Genomic DNA, 6,963 nt, shown 5'->3' on the forward strand with positions numbered 1-6,963 from the left:
GGACATTGCATTTGCAGTTGGAGTAGTAAGCAGATTTCTTGCTAATCCAGGCAAAGAGCATTGGTTAGCAGTGAAGTGGATTCTGAAGTATCTTAGAGGTACGTCTAAAGCTCGTATATGTTTTGGTAATGATAAGCCAGTATTAGTCGGTTACACAGATGCGGACATGGCAGGAGATGTAGACTCTAAAAGGTCCACATCAGGCTACCTATTTACATTTTCAGGGGGAGCAGTGTCGTGGCAATCTAAATTACAAAAGTGTGTAGCTTTATCTACTACAGAGGCAGAATATATTGCCATTACAGAATGTTGCAAGGAGATGTTATGGATGAAGAGACTGTTAGAAGAACTTGGTATGAAGCAAGATAATTATGTTATTCATTGCGACAGTCAGAGTGCCATCCACCTCAGTAAGAATTCTAGTTTCCATTCAAAGTCCAAACATATAAATGTGAGATACTAATGGATCCAAGATGTTCTTGAAGACAAGGTGTTGAAGATCGAGAAAATCCATACTGACGACAATGGTTCAGATATGATGACAAAACCATTACCCAAAGGCAAACATGAGCTATGTTGCAGTGTTGCAGGTTTGGGGATGGCAGGTCCCTCTTCATAAGTCGGGAGGGGGAGTTTGTTGGGGTCGCTCCTTATAATAAAATGACTCTTAGTTGGAAAAGGATTTCCCTTATTCCTTGCTTGGGAAAAAAATAGAAGTTTCTATTTTTTCAAGCCTAAAAAGGAATTCCTATTTCTTTTGGTAAACCTCCCTATTTATCATTATAAAAGGGAATGAAAGGGAAGAGATTATACACAACAACTTCCAGAACAAAGAGAAGTCAGAGAAAGAGAGATTTCTGAAGTTGTTCTTTCAAGAGAGATTGAAAGAGCAGAATATTGGTTTGAAGAAAAGAAGATTATTAATCTTGTGAAGCAATTTAGTTTGTGGTTATCTTCTTCAACCTTTAGGAATAAGGAGTAAGAGATTTTATTTCTTTGTTTCTTTGTTCAGTTTATCCACCATAGGTTTGGTGAAGAGTTGTGTAACCCATTATTTAATTATAGTGGAAGATTTCTGGACTAGGTCCCGTGGTTTTTACCTTCTAGTTTGGAGGGGTTTTTTGCCACGTTAAATAATCTTGGTGTCTCTACTTTTACTTTCACATCGTTTATCTTCATATTCCTGAACAAGTTAATTATGTTATTTTTCCCAACAGACATGAGTAGTATAACCCAGAAGTTGTTGTTGTTGTTGTTGTTGTTGTTGTTGTTGTTTTGTCATCATGGAGAAGAACGGTGAACCGTAAAGCTATACTAGCGAATAGGTGTTAAATTTATATAGGGTAGGAATGGATATTAGGATAGATAAAGAGATTAATTGATTCTTCCGCTATAGCTCTGTAATATTTAATGAGAGATTTGTGTAAATCAACCAGATATTTGGGCATTCCATATAACGGAAACAATTGAAGATGCTCCCTATTCTTACGATTTCTAGGTATCATGGTCAAGTAATAACTAAGATTGGATAATATGTAATTTCTTATTAAATCATCTTCATCACCACCATTACTATAATTGTTAATAAGACGTAAAGAAGAGAAAGCCAAATTTCTCAGTACTCGTATTACTTGCTTATGGCACTTCTTAGATGCAAAGATACGGACACCCCCTGTTGCAAATTCTACTTAGGTATGAATTCAATTCCCTCTGCTTCAATGTTCCTCAAGAAGTACCCTTCCTTATCTAATAATCTCATCTCGCCCTCTGATAAGAGATGAACCAAATTCTATCAAATAATCCTAAAATCTTCTCTCTCTCTCTCTCTCTCTCTCTCTCCCTCTCTCTCTCTCTCTCTTTCTAGTCTACCGTGAGTGAGTCGTTCTTTACGGCCCCTTTTTTTTCGTAAATTCAAATATGGCCCCCTATTTTCAGATAAATGTCATTACTACCCTTCTTAATTCTAAATTTAAAACAATAAAAAAAATTATTTCCACCTCACCCCTCTCTCTCCCTACACCTCACCCCTCTCTCTCTCTCTCTCCAATTCACCTTTCTCTCTCCTACTCACCCCTTTCTTCTCCGGCAAGGTGGCCGGCCGGAAAATTTTCCGGCCGGCCACCTTCAAACTTAAAAAAAAAAAAAAAAAAAATTTCTCTCTCCTCTCTCTCCGGCCGGCCACCTTCAAACTTACTCTCTCCTCTCTCTCTCTAAAATTTTTTTTAAAAAAAAATCTCTCCACTCTCTCTCTCTCTTAAACTCCGGCGAAGGGGGTTTCCCTTCGCCGGAGGATCTGTTCGTGAACAGCAGATCTGTTCACGAACAGAGTTGCTGTTCACGAACAGCCTCTGTTCACGAACAACCTCTGTTCGTGAACAGCAGACGAACAGATCTGTTCGTGAACAGACCCTCCGGCGAAGGGAAACCCCCTTCGCCAGAGTTTAAGAGAGAGAGAGGGAGAGTGGAGAGATTTTAAAAAAAAAAAAAAAAATTTAGAGAGAGAGAATTTTTTTTTTTTTTGAAAGTTTGAAGGTGGGCGGCCGGAAAATTTTCCGGCTGACCACCTTGCCGGAGAAGAAAGTGGTGAGTAGGAGAGAGAGTTGGAGAGAGAGAGAGAGAGGTGAATTGGAGAGAGAGAGAGAGAGGTGAATTGGAGAGAGAGAGAGAGAGAGATGAGGTGTAGGGAGAGATGAGGTGTAGAGAGAGAGAGGGGTGAGGTGGAAATAATTTTTTTTATTTGTTTTAAATTTAGAATTAAGAAGGGTAGTAATGACATTTATCTGAAAATAGGGGGCCATATTTGAATTTACGAAAAAAAAGGGGGCCATAAAGGAAGCTGGTCACAAAGTAGGGGGCCATATAGGAATTAACTCAAATTTAAAATAGAAGGTTTCTATTTTACCTTTCCTGCCTATTAGCCTATAACCTAACTATTACGGATCATATACCAGACCCAAGAAGGTCGGATCCAACACCCGGTCATGTACCCGATAGGGCAAACACCAAGTCAACCAACTAACTCAGATTTTATATTTCGTTTATCTTCTCTCTTACTTATAATATAGAGTTAATTCCTATTTGACCCCGATAGGGCAAACAACAACAACAACAACAACAACAACAACAACAACAACAACTTCTGGGTTATAGTACTCATGTCTGTTGGGAAAAATAACCTAATTAACTTGTTCAGGAATATGAAGATAAACGATGTGAAAGTAAAAGTAGAGACACCAAGATTATTTAACGTGGCAAAAAAACCCTCCAAACTAGAAGGTAAAAACCACGGGACCTAGTCCAGAAATCTTCCACTATAATTAAATAATGGGTTACACAACTCTTCACCAAACCTATGGTGGATAAACTGAACAAAGAAACAAAGAAATAAAATCTCTTACTCCTTATTCCTAAAGGTTGAAGAAGATAACCACAAACTAAATTGCTTCACAAGATTAATAATCTTCTTTTCTTCAAACCAATATTCTGCTCTTTCAATCTCTCTTGAAAGAACCACTTCAGAAATCTCTCTTTCTCTGACTTCTCTTTGTTCTGGAAGTTGTTGTGTATAATCTCTTCCCTTTCATTCCCTTTTATAATGATAAATAGGGAGGTTTACCAAAAGAAATAGGAATTCCTTTTTAGGCTTGAAAAAATAGAAACTTCTATTTTTTTCCCAAGCAAGGAATAAGGGAAATCCTTTTCCAACTAAGAGTCATTTTATTATAAGGAGCGACCCCTTTCCAACTAGGAGTCCTTTTATTATAAGGAGGGACCCCAACAATGTCGTCAAACCTACATATATTTATTGAAATCAATTGGGCTTGCAAACACATCTAAATTTTTCATGTACGGAAGACCGAGGGACTTACTCTTTTACTTTCACCCATTTATAAGGGATCTCATTCAACAGTTTGTTGTGAACATGAAGTTGGTCAGAGAGTCGTGCTTTTGCAGAGTGCCATCTTCGTTCAAATCACGATTTGAGAGTGATATCCGTGACTTCTCTGTATTGACACTCCATATGTGTACTAAAATTGAGGAGTACATGAGATCCAGAGGTCTATCATCATTTGACTTACTTCCTATGGAGGCGCTTGTGGATGTGTGCTATAATGTAACACAACTTTTACCATTTTGGGAAGATCTTAATAAGTTACTTGACAACATTGATCTTGGTCAGACATATATGGACGACGACATTGAGTATACAAGATGTACTTGATGATGCATAAAATATCCAGACGTTGACTAACGTCTGAAAAGTCAAGATCAGGCCTGAAGTCTACTGCGTCAACCCGGCTTAAGGTAGCAGGACCGCTGAGCCCCTGATGGTCCACCAAATATTCCCCTAACTGGGAGGTCGACCAGAAGAAACCAGGCATGCAAAACGCCCTTGGCATGGACAGATAATCCCTGGTTCTTCAGAGGAGTAAGGGGGGTCCAAACAGATCCGGCCAATGTCTTACGCCCAGAACTGGGGAGGCAGCAGCGCTCGGCGATCTACCGACTTAGTCCCGAATCTTCTAGAAAGATCTCAGTCGGCCACACATCTCGATGTGTTTAAGCCCGCTTGGACTCCACGTAACTAAAGAAGGAAACTTCTCTTCTAGGGTCTATCACATCGGTAAGATATTCGCGAAGGATCCCTGAACTTAGGAACTTCCACTTATCAAAGATCCGAGATAGACTCCAAGAGAAACCCTAGATACACAAGAGAGGAAACTTTTCCCTTGGTCTGACGGCAACCGCCTCAGCACCGCCACTAATCATAGTCGGCCTAACATCGCCTATAAAAGGCCCCCTACATCGTCCTTCACAGGACACGATCTCTTTACCCAATAAGATCACAAACACTCAGAGTTCCCATAACTCGCCCCCAAAAGGATCAATCAATATTCATTCTTTTACTGCAAAGAGCACCCTGACTGGCTTGAGCGTCGGAGCAGTATTCGAACCCTTTGCAGGTTTTCCCCCCTTTGGGAGCAGACGAACAGGAACAGGAGCAAGGAGCAGGAGCAAGGAGCAAGGAGCAAGGAGCAGGAGCAGGGAGCAAGGAGCAAGGAGCAGGAGCAGGGAGCAAGGAACAGGGAAAAGGAGCGAAGCATGAAGCAGAGCAGGAAAGCAGGAACTTTAAACAGAGCAACACTCAACTTAACGAAACAATCACTCATAACGGAGGCTGTCATGCATCAACTCCCTATTTCATGCTGATCTAACGGAAAGCCATTTTTTGACATCAGCAGTACTGAATGTGAATTTAATCATGGATGGTCTAATTATCTATCAATTCTCAAGGAATTGAACTTCGTTTCTAAACATTATAAACTATTTGGAGAAAAGCTCTCATCTTGCTTGAATTCTCACCGAGCTTCAATAAATAAACTTATTATGAATTCAAAAAGAGGCGACGATCACCAATGGCATCTTCGACATAAGAATTTACTAAACAATGAATCTAGAATACATTTGATCACGATGATGTTCCGAGATCAGGTCTGTGACCATCACCCGTAGAAGACGAAAGTTCTCATTGATAGGTCAGAGTTGTTGGTTGATTCTTTCAAACATGTTGGGCCTACAAACCCCATTTTGTTGCGGAACGGGATAATCCCTCAGGTTAAAAATGAGGTAGCACTTGCAGGTTATGGAGTTTTCAAGGGACGGCTCCTCTTCTATGCCAGCATCTATTCACTCCACAGAACTCTCTATTCCTATCATGCCCACATAACCCTCAGAGGCTCTATCTTAATCCAGGTATGTTTATTCAACATTTTGAATTGCTGTTCATGTTTTTAGTTATGTGATTGCAGCAAACGTCGATCCTCAAAAACTTCAATATTATGGGTTATGAGGTCGAGTGATTGCTTTAGCGTTGATGCACGACGTGCAAATAGGAATTGGATTTGATCGATCGTTTCTCTTGCAATTAGCCAGATCTATTGTAACATTGGAAGATATACGCAATGTGGATCCATACATGTACAAAAGCTGCAGAGATATTTTAGAGATGGATTATGAGTTTGTAGATTCAGATGGTTTGGGCTTGACATTTGTTTGGGAAACTGAAGAAGAAGAAGAATAAACAAATAGCAACTAACATGTCAAATGGGTGTCTCACCATAACTAGTTGAAGAATAAACAAAGTTTGGAACGAAACTCGGATTAACCATAACTAGCTTCATCTTCGCGACGTTAATAGCAATACTCGTCTCTGTCTTTAAATTTGTAATAAGAAGAAAAAGAACTAGTCATCCATGTTTTGCGATACTCGTCTCTGTCTTTTGTTCTTCAACAATAAGCACTTGAAATTTAAAACATTTTTAGAATCAACTCAAGTCCCAATCATTAACTTAATTATAACAACACAAATATATAGTACGATTGTTATATCTAACAACCACAGATACCCATAGATTTTATCTAGCTACTTTTGAAATGGAGGTTTTAACTCTTAATACTAAAGTTCAGTCCAACATTATAATAAAAATATTTTGACAGATCTTTTTATGGCATATTCTGATCTTTCTTAAGTTCCTTAATCCTGAGCCGAATTGGGTCTCTCGCCATCTTTAGTATTTCCTCCTCTTCGCTTAGTCTATTAATGCAAGTCATCATGTAGTCTTGTGCTTCCCCAAGTTCTTTACGAAGCTTATCTTTTCCGTCTCTCCGACCAGTCCGCAACATTTTGGAGTGCACTTCATCTGTCTGCTAATTAGTTAAACATTTTTTTCATCAAAAAAAAAAAAAAAAGAAATTAGTTAAACATTTGATGTTATTACGAGGTTAAAAAAAATAATAGTAAGAATAATAATAACCAAAAACTTTTACCCTATCTTCTGCTTCTTCAAGGAGAGATATATTTGCTGTGACAGGTAGTTGTTGGAGTTCGTTTTCCAGACGCTCAATTTCTTCCGCTACATTCATCGCCATTCTTCACTGTAAAGTTTTAAATTAGTAGGTATA

General features: G+C 38.9%; 1 long non-coding RNA gene across 1 annotated transcript; it reads right to left on the minus strand.

Moving 5' to 3' along the window:
• Window positions 1-6,317: 6,317 nt before the first annotated feature.
• On the minus strand, window positions 6,318-6,963 carry LOC147544279 (uncharacterized). The gene is made up of 2 exons (XR_015223932.1): window positions 6,829-6,963; window positions 6,318-6,705 (listed from the first exon to the last, which is right to left on the minus strand). It is a non-coding gene; the product is annotated as an uncharacterized LOC147544279 (long non-coding RNA).

The sequence above is a fragment of the Eschscholzia californica genome, unplaced genomic scaffold (genome assembly GCF_041429995.1).
Source record: "Eschscholzia californica isolate CP2 unplaced genomic scaffold, dmEscCali1.0.p SCAF_4, whole genome shotgun sequence".
NCBI lineage: Eukaryota > Viridiplantae > Streptophyta > Magnoliopsida > Ranunculales > Papaveraceae > Eschscholzia > Eschscholzia californica.